We start from the raw sequence: 14,239 nt of genomic DNA, 5'->3' as shown, positions 1-14,239 counted from the left end.
ACACCAACCTCTCCTCTAGTGCTGTTCCAGGTTCCCTGTTCAAATTTTCACATGAGCTTTTGTTCCTTCTTTATAAATTTAGTGCATCCCAAATTGGATTCTGTGCCCACCTGGCAGTGTTCATGATCCTACTTTGGCACATAAACAATGGCTTCTATTTCTTAGTTATCATGGACGTTGTATTGCAGATTGAAAATTTCTTGACACAGTAGTTGTAGAGTCTTTATTTTCTCACCTCCTGTTTTGACTCCTTTATTTGTTCCTTTGCTTTTGTATTAAAATTCAGCAATCATTTATCTCTACAACTGTCAAGAGTCTATTTGATAATTATAATATATGCTACATATACTTCAATATAACGATTGACATTAAAAATGTGGTATAACATAATTGAGCATAGTAGGAATCACTGCAGTTCAAACTGAAAGAAAAAGGGAAAGTCTCTTGCTTGCTGATGTTACAGCATGATGCTCTTATTTCCCCTTAATTTAAATTTCAGGGCCATCAGGTGTGTACTATTGCAGATATTTAATTAGGGTTAGAGGTGTGTTGCTGCCAAGATGGGGAGGACTCGGCCTGCATTTCCCAAAAGAACATGAAAACACATAGCAGCAGTCACTTTTCTGGAACACCACCAGGTAGAGCTCATCATCTAGTATAAAGTGGTTTTTGTTTTAAATTTGGAACCCCACATTTTCATGCTCTTTCTCTCCCTTTGCAGTAGGAGTAAAGTGATAAACACCTGCTGGGCATCTAGAGGTTTGCCAGATTCCTCTTACAAATCAAGACAGTCCAGATTGCTACTTCTGGCAGAAACACCACCGCCTTGCCCCATGTGATAGGTCTATTTCTGTATCCATAGAGACACTGCTATAGCTGCGTTAAAGAATTATTCCTCTCAAGTCAAAGCATGGTGATGCATTCGTTATACATCACTACATTTGGTTTCCTTTTCTATTGTTGATTGCATTTAAGAATGAATTTTTAGTAATGCTAATGGATCAGATAGACCCCATCAGAAAGGTAGTAATGATTAACAATGCGCATATCCACCTGTTATGAGACTGAGTGAAAACAGACAAATCTGAAGGCTTTACCATTACTGACCACAATATTCCATAATTTATAGCACCAAACTTTTCCCCATTTTTTAAAGTTGCTCTGCATCTTCCCAGCCTAGATTTCTTGGTTCCATAACTGGATTTGGACACTGGCCAGGTTGGGTCATGACTCTTCAGACCCTCTTCCGTATTTCCCATTTTGTTCCTCCTTTGGCTTTTACCTCCTGGGTGTCAGGTGTCCTAGAACCACTTCTCTGCCTCCTCACCCTGCCCTGCCCTGCCACCATTTGCCCCAGATGTTCCTGTATAGCTTGGAGAATGAGACATGTGGATTTATGCAATAATATCTTGGCTTCCTGCATCTGCTCTTCACATTGGCACTCTGTAGAGAACATCTAATCGTGCCACTTTGCTACTGCAAATCCTTCAAGGGCTTTTAATTGTCTTTAGGATAAAATATAAGCTTCTTAGCATGGAATTAAAGTGGATTTTCATGATCCAGTCTTCAGCTTTGGCCATTTCCCTGTCTGGCTTCTGCTCCTAAAGAATGGATGTACATTCAGATCTCCAAATAATTCACCTTCCCATAAGTCTTTGAGCATTTGCCCACATATGTCCTTAGCCTAGAATGGGCATCTTCTGCCTTTGTGGCTAATTCTTCTTCTATCGAGTCTCAACTGCTCACGAATATCTTCCCCAATAGAGGTCTTGTTTCACATGCTAATATTCATACAAGCCACACTTGGATTTGTGTGTATGCACCCATACATGTACACACACAGGGTTGGACTTGCTCTTTGCCTTGACATTGACTTTTATAACTAGGGTAATGGCTTCCCCACCCTCCTCAGCCCTAAAGATGATGATAGCAGTTTTAAACAGACTCAGTAAATGGAGGAAAAAGAGAAGCAAAAAGATTCTCCTACTGCTAATTGCTTCTTTTGGCAGAAACACCACCGCTTTGCCCCATGTAATAGGTCTATTTCTTTATCTATAAAGACATGGCTAATACTTATTGGATTGTATTGTTTTAAATCTGTGTATATTTAAACTTATTTATTAGCCAGACACGGTGGTGCATGCCTGTAATACCAGCGGTTCAAGTGGCTGAGGTAAGAGGATGGCAAGTTTGATGCCAGCCTGGGCAACTCCGTGAGACCTTGTTTCAAACAAAAAAATTAAAATGATTGGGAGTATAACTCAGTGGCAGAGTACTCCTACGTTCACTGCATGTGCATGTGCGCGTGCGTGCGCACATATGTATGTTTTAAAAAAGGAAGACTAAACACTACTCTGGTGGCAAGTTGAAGTGTGTGAGGCCATTGCCTTGAGGTGTTCTTGGCCCTAGTCATCCACTAGTCCCAAGGCTCAGAGTTTAATGTCCCCAACAGCTTCTTTTGAAGTTTTGTATTCAGAAGAAGAGAGGTAGGTTGAAATTGAAACCTCTGAATAAATATAGGACTCTCAACATACTAAACCTCAGGAAAGTCCTCAGAGAAAGCATATTTTTAAAAAAATCAGAAGTCACCCACTGATATAGAGAGACAGCCGGAATGGTGAAAGTAGTAGCTGAAACAAAAGAGAATCTTTTGATAATCTAAACCCCAAGCTTGTGCTCAAGCAGGCTTAGAATCCCAAATAAGAGCTTCCCATAAATCTGTAAATCTTGATGGAAAGTTTGTACAAAAATTGGACCTAATGGGGTCATAATTTCAGGGATGTGGAAGAAGCAAATGTAAAATTGCTCCAGAGAAACACACCCTCACCCACGCTGTACGGTAATGACTCATCATGTGTAAAGTCCGAAGATACAACAATGAGGAGGAACTCCAAGAATTTCAGCTCCTAGAATACCTCAGTCAAAACTAGAAAATAGCTTTGCACCCAATGAATAATGCATTATGTGTAAAATTTAAATTGTAAGAAAACAACAGAACACTGAAAAAATGACACTTTTGAAAAAGAATGAAAGAGAATTTCTTTTTTTAATCTGTGTATATATATATATTATTGATATTGATGATTATTTGCTGACAATATGAAGTCTTTTTAAAAATTTTATTCTATTTTGTTATATATGACAGCAGAATGCATTATAATTCATATTACACACATACAGCATAATTTTTCACATCTCTGGTTGTATCAATATGAAGTCTAAAGCCACAATTTTTTTTTCAAAAAATCAAAGTTAAGATCAATGTTGTATTTATATACTAGGGAATAAAACACATCTTTCCTCTTTCCATAGGTGTTTTTTATTCTGAATGACAAATGGAAGTCATAGGGAACATACTGCCAGACTATGATTCCCAACAAATTGTGTGTAAATTTTTGTTTGAATTCACATTATGCAGGTTTTTAAATTTTTAAATTTATTTTAATTAGTTATACATATCAATAGACTGCATTTATGCACTTTGATGTATCATATATAAATGGGATACAATTTCTCATTTTTCTGAGTGTACATGTTATAGAATCACATTGGTCATGCAATCACATATATGCATAAAGCAATAATGTCTGTTTTGTTCTACTATCCTTCCTATTCCCACATTCCCTCATTTTCCCTCCCTATACCTAATCTAAGGTAACTCTTTTTTTTTCCTTTTTTAAAATTTTGTTTTAATTAGTTACACATGACAGTACAATGATCTTGACATATCATACATTTGAATCAGATGGGGTATAATTTCTCATTTTTCTGAGTGTACAGGTTGCAGAATCACATTGGTCATGCAGTCACGTATATACCCACAGCAATAAAAAACAAATGCCGGATGTCTTCTCTGATATAAGGGAATCGACTCAAAATGGGGTAGGGAGGAAGAGCATGAGAAGAAAATTATCTAGATAGGGAAGAGAGGTGGGAGGGAAAGGGAGGGCGAAGAGGAATTGCATGGAAGAGGGAAGGAGACCCCCTTTGTTATACAGAATTCAGGTATGATGATGTGAGGAAAAAAAAAAAATAAGTGGGTCACATTAGATTGGGTAGAGAAGTGATGGGAGGGGAGGGGAGGGGATGGGGGGAAAGGAAGGACCCCAGAATAAAATTGACATTACTATTGCTGTGAAAGAGAATTTCTTTAACAAAAAGTCAATGGATGTACTAAAGGAAAGTAAGATACAAGTAAATAAAGGATTATTGAAAAGAGAAATTGGAGAACATTGTTTGGAATACAGCATCGAGTGATCCAGAACTAGAAAACTAGAAGGAAATAAGAGATATGGAGGTTAGGATGAGAATACCTGTCAGTTAGGAGTCGTAGAAGAAATTATTGAGAGAAAAGGGAAAAGCCATATTTCTTGAGATAAAGCCTGAGAGTTTTCCAGAACTAATGAAAGTTATACACCCTTAGATTAAAGAAATCTTACATTTCATGAGCAGACTAAATAAAAAATGATCTAAAAGTGTATCCTAAAATTGTAAAATTCCAAAGAGAAGGAGAAGATCTTTATCTCTGAAACTATTCAAAGAGAAAAGATAACTTACCTGAAAGAAAACAAAAATCACATAGGTACATAGTTTTGAAAGCATGAATAGAAAGAAGGTAAAAGGCAATGGTATTTTTCTGGGCACAGTGGTGCACACCTGTAATCCCAACTGCTCCAGGGGCTGAGGCAGGAGGATGGCAAGTTTGAGGACCTGGGTAACTTGGTGAGACCCTGTTTCAAAATAAAAAATAAAAGATCTGAAGCGTAGCTCAGTGCTTCTTTAGAATGTGAGAGGCTCTGGGTTCAATCTCTAGCGCCCAGTCCTCCACCCCCCAAAAAAGATAAAAGACAATGGTGTTTTATTGTCTTCCCTCAAAGAACTAAGAGAAAGTGTTAATCTTGAATAAATTATGCAAACTGTCATTCATGACGGAGGGCAAAAATACACATTTTTAGATAAAATTGAAGAAGATACTGCTCTCAGATTCTTGATAAATAAAAGAATCCAAGATGAATGAAGGATATGAGTAAAGAAAAAGCCAGAAAGAAGGAAAATTTCAAATCGTGATGATGAATGAAGAAATTAGTAATCATCTGTCAACATAAGGAAGCATTTCTTATGTAGAACAATAAAAATAATGATTGATAACATGGGTAATTAAAAATGCAAAACAACTCTAAACATCTATAATATTTAATAGGGAAATGGGTCATTATTGTTTAGGGGAAGATTAGAATTATTGATCAGTCCTAACTCCTATTTCATCAAATATATATGTTATTTCAACATAACTACTTAATAACAGAAATTGATAGTGGATATCTAAATAACTAGAAGAAAGAAGGGAATAAACACCTTAGTAAATATTATATAAAACAGGATAAGAAAAAGCATTTTAAATAGAAAGCAGAGAGAGAGAGAGGAAAAAAAGAAGTATAAATAAATTCAAATATTCAGTAATTGCTGAATGACAATGGGCAAAATCTTCCGTTAAAGGACAGGATATAAATTAGGTTGTAAACATGCAACAAAATTCTCCTTAAAATTCTCCATGAACATAATGGGACAAAATACCTCAATGCTGTTTTTTTTTTTTTTTTCAATTTTTTTTGTACTCAATGTTATTTTGGATGAACAAAAGCAGAGCAGGTAAATAATAATCAAAAGTGAGCTAAGGTAGTTACATTAATAAAAAAAAATTTACTTTGGGTGAAAATCATTATTAGGGATGAAGATATTACTATATATTGATGAAAGTTAAAGTCACAAAAAGCAATACCACTTTAGAATTTATATGCCTCTGGGTTCAGGTATGTGACTCAGTAGTAAGCACCTGCCTATTGTGCAAGGCCCTAGGTTCTATCCCCAGCACTAAAAAAAAAAAAAAAAAAAAAAAAGTTTATGAGACTTCAACAACAAATATTAAGAACATTTTGTACAAGTAGAAGGAGGAAGAGACAAATCTTCAGTTACACCAGTAGGCAAATGCTTCCCATTCCATAACAGGCAAGCAGACATGTAAGAATTCTTTACTTGTGGCTCTGCCTATAATAATAAATAACTGTCCAGAGTCAAGGAAATAGAAAACTAATCCATGAGTTACTTATCCATTAGGATATAAAATGGATGAAGTCTCATGCATAATATACACAACTCTCAAAAGCATGACATTAAACGAGAAAAGAGGGCTGTAAAAATGTTACAGAATGACACCAAGTGGAGATATGAACAGGATATACAAACAAGGAGACTGGAGAGGAGAGTTGAACTGGAATATAGTTGTCAGCATAGATCTTTTTTAAAAAAATGAGAATGCATAGTCATCAAGGAGAGTAATTAGTACAAAAAAAAGCCTAATTTATAGTTCTGAGGCTTTCCTGCAATTACATTATCAAATTGAAAGAAAGAGAGAAAAAAAAATCCAAAAAAGCAGCCCCACTGGTGAAGTAAAGGGACCCAGGGAGAGCTCTGATGTCTGTCTTCGTGGCTTCCTGCTTTGAGTGTGGTCATGTGAGTCACACATGCCCAAAGCCAACAGCACTTGTTTTGGAACCAGGAGGAAGCAAGCCTGAGGATGAAAAGCCAACGGAGGGTATTGGATTGGAAGAGAAGAACCTGACATCATGGAGTCACTTGATTAATTTGGAAACTCACTACCTCCAGAATTTTGTTATTTGAAATAGCATCTATTTTGTAAAGTCATTGCTAATTGTATTTTTTATTACTTGAAGCCAGAAACATCCTAATCTGTCCTCTGGACAACTTAACAAGTTCATCTATTTTCCAGAGAAAGGGAAGGTTGTGTTGAATAAGTGCATTAGATTGTTCAGTGGGGTTCCTAAAGCACAAAGTGAAGTTTTAGCCCAAGAGCTCATGGCTTAGGAGAAATTTACATTTCATAAGAAATAGTAGGGCCTTAAAGAGATTTGGTCATGCACATGAGAAAATAAAGGCTGTGCTTTAGGAATATTAGTTTGGTATCATAATAAAAATAATTGGCTATCTGGGTTGTTATCTTTATCTGTCTATAAAACATATTAGGTTTCATTTGAATCTTAAAACAAATCGATAAGGAGGGTATTGATCTTTTGTTTCCCCCCTTGGGAGTACTAGGGATTAAACCCAAGGGTGTTCTACCACTGAGCTACATCAACCCTTTTTAGTTTTTATTTTGAGTCAGGGTCTTGCTAAGTTGCTCACCCTGACCCCAAACTTGTGATCCTTTTGCCTAAGCTTCCCAAGTCACTGGGTTTACAGGTGTGTGCCACTGTGCCTGGCTTAACCATGTTTTATAGATAAAGAAACTGAGGCTCATGGAAATTAAAAATTTTGCTCAAGATCAGACAGTAATGAGCTGGAAGCCGGGTGTGTTAGTTCCAGAGCCAGGCTCTCGCCTGACCCCTCTTGGGGCCCCAGCTGCCCTTATCCTCCACATTCACTGAACCAACACCAAGAGGCCCAGAGGGAGGAGCAGCAGGAGTCAGAGACAGATTCAGGCTGGAGAGAGGCAGGGCAGGAAGGAGATGGGAAAGGTAGCAGGAATCCATAAAGGAATGGCAAGATTTCTTGACAGAAGGAAAACACAGAAAGGAGGATAGGGAAGCGTCAAAGGGACATGGATGTTCCTGCCAGATCCCTCTTCCTGAAACAATCTCTATTACTTCATCTGCTCAGCACCTCATCCAGCCCTTCATCCCCTTAACACAGGACAACTTAGCTTCTGCCTCGCCTATTCGTCTTTTTCTTTTTTAATTGTTCTCTACATATCCACCTGTGGCCTAGTAATTGAAAATCATATAGATGTATTGATCTTCATTTTCTATTCCCCCATTCTTCCTGATATTCCTGAACTTTTTAATTTTTCTTCTTCATTGGCTTCTCTATAGAACTGGATTTACCCCCAGAGAAACCATGCTCTCTTTTAATGGAAACTCTCCCCCTGCCAGCCTTTTGTATACCTCTAGCATTGTCTTTGGATGCCTCACTTCTTACTTGTCTTCTTTCTCAGCTCCTAACACACCTGGCTCTGGAACTAACACATCTTCTTTTTTCCTCTCCTTTAGGTGATCTCTTAAGTTATGCCCTTTATGTCCTTCTAGAAACCTTTTGGACAATCCCAGCCCTTAGCTGCCCCTTTCCCTGACCTCGTCACTATCACATGGTGTCTTATGCATATGCTGAAAGATGCCTTCCTTGTCAAGGAGTACTATTCATGTGTCATGATGGTCTCTATAGTGCCCAGCATTCTTGCATCTGGAACACTGTCCATTTACCCGTTCCTTTATTAATTCAACAAATCTGTAAAGGAGAACTGCCAGAGGGAGAAAAAAAAAACAGAATAAATAACTATAAGAAGAGTGTGAAGAGAAATAAAGAGAAGAGAAATAAAGTGGAAACTTGGGGAGGATGTGGAAATTCATATTCAATTTTATTTTTAACCTGATAGGGGTTTGTTTAAAATTTAAGGAGGGATAGAGCATATAAGGGAAAGAAGCCAAGGGATAAGCAGGAATTCCCAGGAAGAGGATGCAGATAAGAATTACAGGTGTGGGGAAGTCACCGTGTCTTCAGATCCAGGTGGTGAGAGCTTTCAGCCATAAGCAGCCAGTGTATTATACAAATACAGCCCGCCACAGCTCCCAGACCTCCCTTCCCCTGCCACATCCCCACTCCCTCAGCCCTTCTCCTCCAAGCATTCAGAATTTCTATTTGATTTTCTTCCAGTTCGGCAAAGAAATGTAGACAGAGTGGCCAGGGCAAGTCAGATTCAGCTCCACCCTTTCCCCATCACTCCAGGTCAGCCCCCAATGAAAGATGATTAAAGTGAATTTATTAAAACAGGACAGAGAAAAAGATGGAGTCAAAGGAAGAGAGGCAGAAACTGAAAGAGGGAGGCAGAGACAGACAGAGAGAGGCTTTCCAGAACAAGAGAGACAGGAGACAAAGGTGAGGAGATAACAGAAAACAGCATGAATAGGACTTGCTGAAACGGCAGTAAGACCGATGGTGGATAGGAGTGTGGGCCCCACACCCACCTGAGATCATCTTCTCTAGGGGATTATCTTTGTTTGGCTTTAAAATGGATTAAGACTGTGACTCTGAAGTTACATGTTAACTCCTAGATTTCTGTGCGGTGACACAAAAGAACCCCACAGGGCACAGTGCTATTGCCTCATAGGACATTAACCAGTATGGTGTCTGACAGAGCAGTCTTTTCCCAACATTCTTCCACCACCGGTCTGTACATAATCTCTCTTTGGAGCAGATTTGTCATCCTGCTTACTCATCGACATGACTCATTTTTTTGTTTGCTATCCAAACAATATATTTGTAAGAGGCAGATAGAATGACACAGGGATGAAGAAAGTAAGAGGCAGAGACAAAAAGAGAAAGAACAACAGACATAAAGATGCTAAGAGAAGAGCCAGGTGCAGTGGCACATGCCTTTCATCCCAGGCTCTCAGAAGGCTGAGGCAGGAGGATCACAGTTTCAAAGCCAGCCTCAGCAATTTAGTGAGGGCCTAAGCAACTGGGTGAGACCCTGTTTCAAAATAAGAAATAAAAAGGGCTGGGGATGTGGCTCAGTGGTTAAGCGCTTCTGGGTTCAATGCCAAGTATCAAAAAAACAAACAAAAACTAAAATAAAATGGGGGAATCAAACAAAGAAAGAGAAAGAGACACTGTGAGAGTAGCAGAAACCACCAGAGAGAGACAACATCAGCAACAAAACAAAGGGCTCAGGAATGTGGCTCAGTAGTTGCGTAGGTGCTTAGCATGCATGAGCCCTGGGTTCCATTCCTGCACTGCAAAAACAAAACAAAAAGGAATAGCAAAAGCAGAGAATGCCAGCTTCTGGGGGAAGGAACAGAGAGAAGCAAAACTATATAGAAGCTCAACTGGAGCTAAACTATATAGAAGGACATTTATTTATTTATTTATTTAGGTGCTAGGGATTGAACCCAAGGCATCACATATACTAGCAAGTGTTTTACCACTGAATTAAACCCCTAAACTCTCAGCCTTATTTATTTATTTCTTCATTTACTTTGCCTTTAAAGTTTTTCTTAACACTGGGTCTTGCTAAGTTGCTCAGGCTGGCCTTGAATTTTGTTATCCTCTTGCCTCAAAATCCTGAGCAGCTGGGATTATAGGTGTGCACTACTGTGCCCTGCTGTAAATATTATTATTAGAGGTAGTAGTCATAAAAGTACCAGGGATGGAACCCAGGGGTAAACCACTGACCACATCCCCAGCCCTTTTTATGTTTTATTTTGAGACAGGGTCTCACTAAGTTGCTTAAGGCCTTGCTAAGTTGCTGAGGCTGGCTTTGAACTTGTGATCCTCCTGCCTGAGCCTCTCAAGCTGCTGGAATCATAGGCTTACATCCCTGTGCCCAGCCACAAATATTAATTTTAAGAAGAATGTTTTGTTAAAAATATTGGGAAGCCTCTGTGTGAGGTTACCAAGGAAATAAATGAGAAGCTTTCCAGAGAAATAGAATGAGTAACCTCTACCTACCTGTTTAGCATCTATCTATCTATCTATCTATCTATCTATCTATCTATCTATCTATCTGAAGAGAGTTGTTTTGAGGAGTTGGTTTACCTGACTTTGGAGGCAGGCAAGTCTGAAGTTTGTAGGGCAGGATGCCAGCAGACGGGAGATCTCAGCTAGAGTCAAGGTTACAGTCTTGAGTCCAAAGACAGTCTAGAGATAGAAGTTGTACCCTTCTGGAGCCTTCAGTCTTTTCTACAAAAGCCTTCACCTGCTTGGATGGAGTCCACCATCGGGAGTGGCAAATAGATTATAGGTGTCTTTGAACCGTCTCTAGGCAGAGGTGACACTCTTCTGAGAACTCTTGGTGGAAACACACTGATAAGAGACCTGCTCAGACACAGGTGGCCCTCTGTTTAAAGGGGGTTCTGTGCCTCAGAATTTATCAGTTCAATAGCCTTGGGTTCAAATGCCAGCTGCCTGTGGGTAGAAGAGATATGTGCATGAGATGATAAGTTTTAATTGGGCTGTTCTTGCTCACAATAAATTCTTTTGATGTTTAAACCTATATAATAAAAGTGCAGAGTTGACTGCTCTTGTGTCAGTCAAGCCTCCTCAGGGCTTGGATTCCCGCCCGCCCCCGGTCCTGTTTTCCCTATATTTGTGTATTTGTTAGTCTTTTTTCCCATCCCCTCATCAGCCTGAGTTCAGGGGAAACTGAATAAGCACCACACAGGCCATGAGAGCTGTTGTGATGGGCAAAGGTGTGACTTATGCAGTTGAGGGGAGAAATAAAGAATGTCCACAGGCTTCTGCCCTTTTCAATGCTTTATTCACTCAAATCACTCAATACAATTTCACTCTATAGGTTCTTAATCAAGAAAATAATAATCCTTAATACTAGTCACTGCCATAGACATAATCAATTCACAGCAAACAATTCTAGATTAATTCTGAGCACCGCAAACACACTTAATAATGACAGGCTCATGACAGACATTTCCTCTCCATGATAAGCTCAAGTGCCACATCTAAAGTCTCAAGCCTTAGGCTCTAAGTCCAGCAGATACACACTCACTTAGACTGCAGTGATCAGATCAGGGACTGAGACAGGCTTCTCCTGGGGTGCAGCTGATGGCTGGTTGAGGAGAGGGTCCTAGGGAAAGTTGAAGTTCCCACCAGGGTCAAGATGTAGCTGTTGAGTTTGAGAGCAGTGAGAAAGATGCAGAGGATCAGGCAAACAATGAGAAGAGTTGGTTGGCATCATTTATACTAAAGTTTGGGGCTTCTGACTGCCCTTTCAATCCCTATCACCTGCTACAAGATTTCTCAGTAATGTCATTGACCCTGAGGTTAAAGCATTTGGTCTAGTGCTCCCCACCCTGATTTCCTTGCCTCTCACCCTTATTGGGGTGAGGGCAACATGACAGAGACTTCACTCTGAGTTTGTCAGGGTGGTGAGAAGGGACTTGTTTATGTCACCTATGCTTGATGGCCATAGTGAAGGGCTCTGTAGGTGTGCCTGGTGAGACTGCAGGTTTCAAAGTAGAGTTTTAACATGGAGTTGCTTAAGCTAAGGCCTAAGGCCATCCTTACAACAGTCCACTCACATTGTGGAGGGTGATATGTTTACTCCAGGTATACTGATTGTAATGCTAATTATTTTTAAGATATACCTAGAGCAGCATCTAAATTTGTGTTTGACCAAACAACTGGCCTAGCCAAGTGGACACGTGCCATTTGGATGGAAGCTAAGAACCATGTGAACATTTGGCTTTGGGCGGGAGAAGAGGCAGCTTCTCCTTGTGAATGGGAAATGAGGTGTTGATGTAGGTTGTTAGGAGTTCCAACTGATGCCTTGTTTCTTCCGTGAAGCAGATGAGATCCTCTAGGGTGACAGGGAGATGTTGAAGGTTGAAAGACAGTAGACAAATTGGCAAAGTTCACTGAGTTCAGTGGGAGGATGATTTGCCAAGTGCACTGGAGTCAGATTGCAGAGCAGCGGTCAGGGCTCATGATTAGGATCTCAGAAATTATGTGACCTCCTCAACATATGCTCATCACAAAGCAATTTCCCTTTATTTATGATGGTTATTTTTGAAGATGTTTACATAGTATTTGTGCTGGCAAACACACAATCTTGCTGACTACTAAGCATTCCAACTCTTAGAATAATCTCTAATTTTATTAGACCCAAGTAGTGTAAAGTGTGGTATGCTCTGGGGGGCCTTATTCTTATTCATCTTGCAACATTATACATATAATAGAGACAAAATTTCAGGTGGTGCCCAGGCAATGTGATAAATAAGCTTATGGAGAAGGATATTGTTGTTGGGACTAATTTAAATATTAAAAGTATTGCATAAGTTTTTAGCATAGGCCCTCCTCTCTGTGACTCAATGATAGCAGACTCCCTTTATCATCTTTCAAAGAACAAGCGTATATACTGTGCAATGGAATCTCCATGTGTATTTGAATAAATAAATGGAGATACTTGTCTTCGATTCTCTTTTCTACAAATTTGCCATTTGCCTGTTATATTTAGCCCCAGAAAGTGGCTGGGAAGCAGAATTTGTCTACAGCAATCGATTCAGTATTCTCCTCTTTCTATGTTTGTTTAAAATATCTGGTAAGTGGACTTGTTTATTTGAGAGGAAATAAGAGAGGCAAAGAAAAAAAATTTAAACCTTAGAGTCATAAAAAAAAATCTAGGAAGGTGGCAGCCAACTGAAATCCCTACAGAAATAGAATACACCTGCCCTAGCCAAACCTAACACATGTGCTGGCAAATCTGGCATCTTGGACCTCTATGTTTTAGTGCCAGCTTTATGACTTATTAGATCTATGGTTTGGATAAATAATCCAATACTGTTGGCTTCATTTCTTTTATCTTTAAAATTTTATTAATACTGGTTTGATCCGAGCATAGGATTATGATGAGGGTTTAATAAAATAATGTTATATAACAGAAACTTCAGATTATACAAATGCTCATGTTTTAGTCAGGGTTCTCATAAAAACAGAACCAATAGGATATACATGGAATATGTGTGCACACAGAGATAGTGAGAAATACGTAGAGATTTATTTTAAGAAGCAGAAGAGGCTGGCAGCCTGGAAATTCTAGGAAGAGTTGCTGTTGTATCTTGAGTCCTACACCTACAACCTGGAAGCGTAAGCAGGGCCCCTATGTTACAGTCTTGGGGTAGATTGCTTCTCCTTTGGGAAATCTCAGCCTTTGCTCTTAAGGCCGTCAACTGATTAGAGAGGACTACACACAACATGGTGGGGGAGTATAATTTGCTTTCCTCAAAGTCTATTGATTTAAATGGTAATCACATCTTTAAAAAGGACCCTGTTTGACCAAGCCAGGCACAATCACCTGGTCAAGTTGACAAACAAAATTAGCCACCACAATACAGCATTTTGATTAAGATTTGGGCTTGTGAGTTAGGCTGCCTGGATTTAATTCTAGCTCTGCCCTGGGGAGCTAAGAGTGTGAGGAAGTAACATGCCCTCTCTGTGATTCAGCCTCCTTATCAGTTAATCTATTTTAGAGTTGTTGTGAGATTAGATGATATATGTAGTATGTTCTGAGTAGGGTAGCACAGAATAAATGTGCAATAAATTGTGGCTATTATTAACATACATAATTATTGTCACTGCTTTTATATCTTCGGGTAGGGCAATATGAAAATTTTAAATGGAAAAGAAGTTTTCTGTTGGTCCTACTCTGTTCCTTCTC

General features: G+C 39.1%; 1 protein-coding gene across 5 annotated transcripts in view; it reads right to left on the bottom strand.

Moving 5' to 3' along the window:
• Positions 1-14,239, bottom strand: part of LOC144366039 (uncharacterized) — a 110,363-nt gene that overhangs the window by 32,779 nt on the left and 63,345 nt on the right. For 2 of the 5 annotated variants that reach the window (XR_013424851.1, XR_013424852.1), the window contains exons 2-3: positions 11,573-11,689; positions 10,606-10,974 (exon numbers count right to left, since the gene is read on the bottom strand). The exons of 1 other annotated variant lie outside the window; for it this stretch is intronic. The gene's annotated coding sequence lies outside the window, so the exon portion shown is untranslated. Of the gene's footprint in view, positions 1-3,114; positions 4,731-8,324; positions 10,975-11,572; positions 11,690-14,239 lie in introns of those variants that run through there. 2 more of the 5 variants (XR_013424854.1, XR_013424853.1) reach the window with 2 other exon arrangements.

Source organism: Ictidomys tridecemlineatus, chromosome 8, assembly GCF_052094955.1.
Source record: "Ictidomys tridecemlineatus isolate mIctTri1 chromosome 8, mIctTri1.hap1, whole genome shotgun sequence".
NCBI classification, from domain to species: domain Eukaryota; kingdom Metazoa; phylum Chordata; class Mammalia; order Rodentia; family Sciuridae; genus Ictidomys; species Ictidomys tridecemlineatus.
This window is presented reverse-complemented; position numbering and strand designations above follow the sequence as displayed.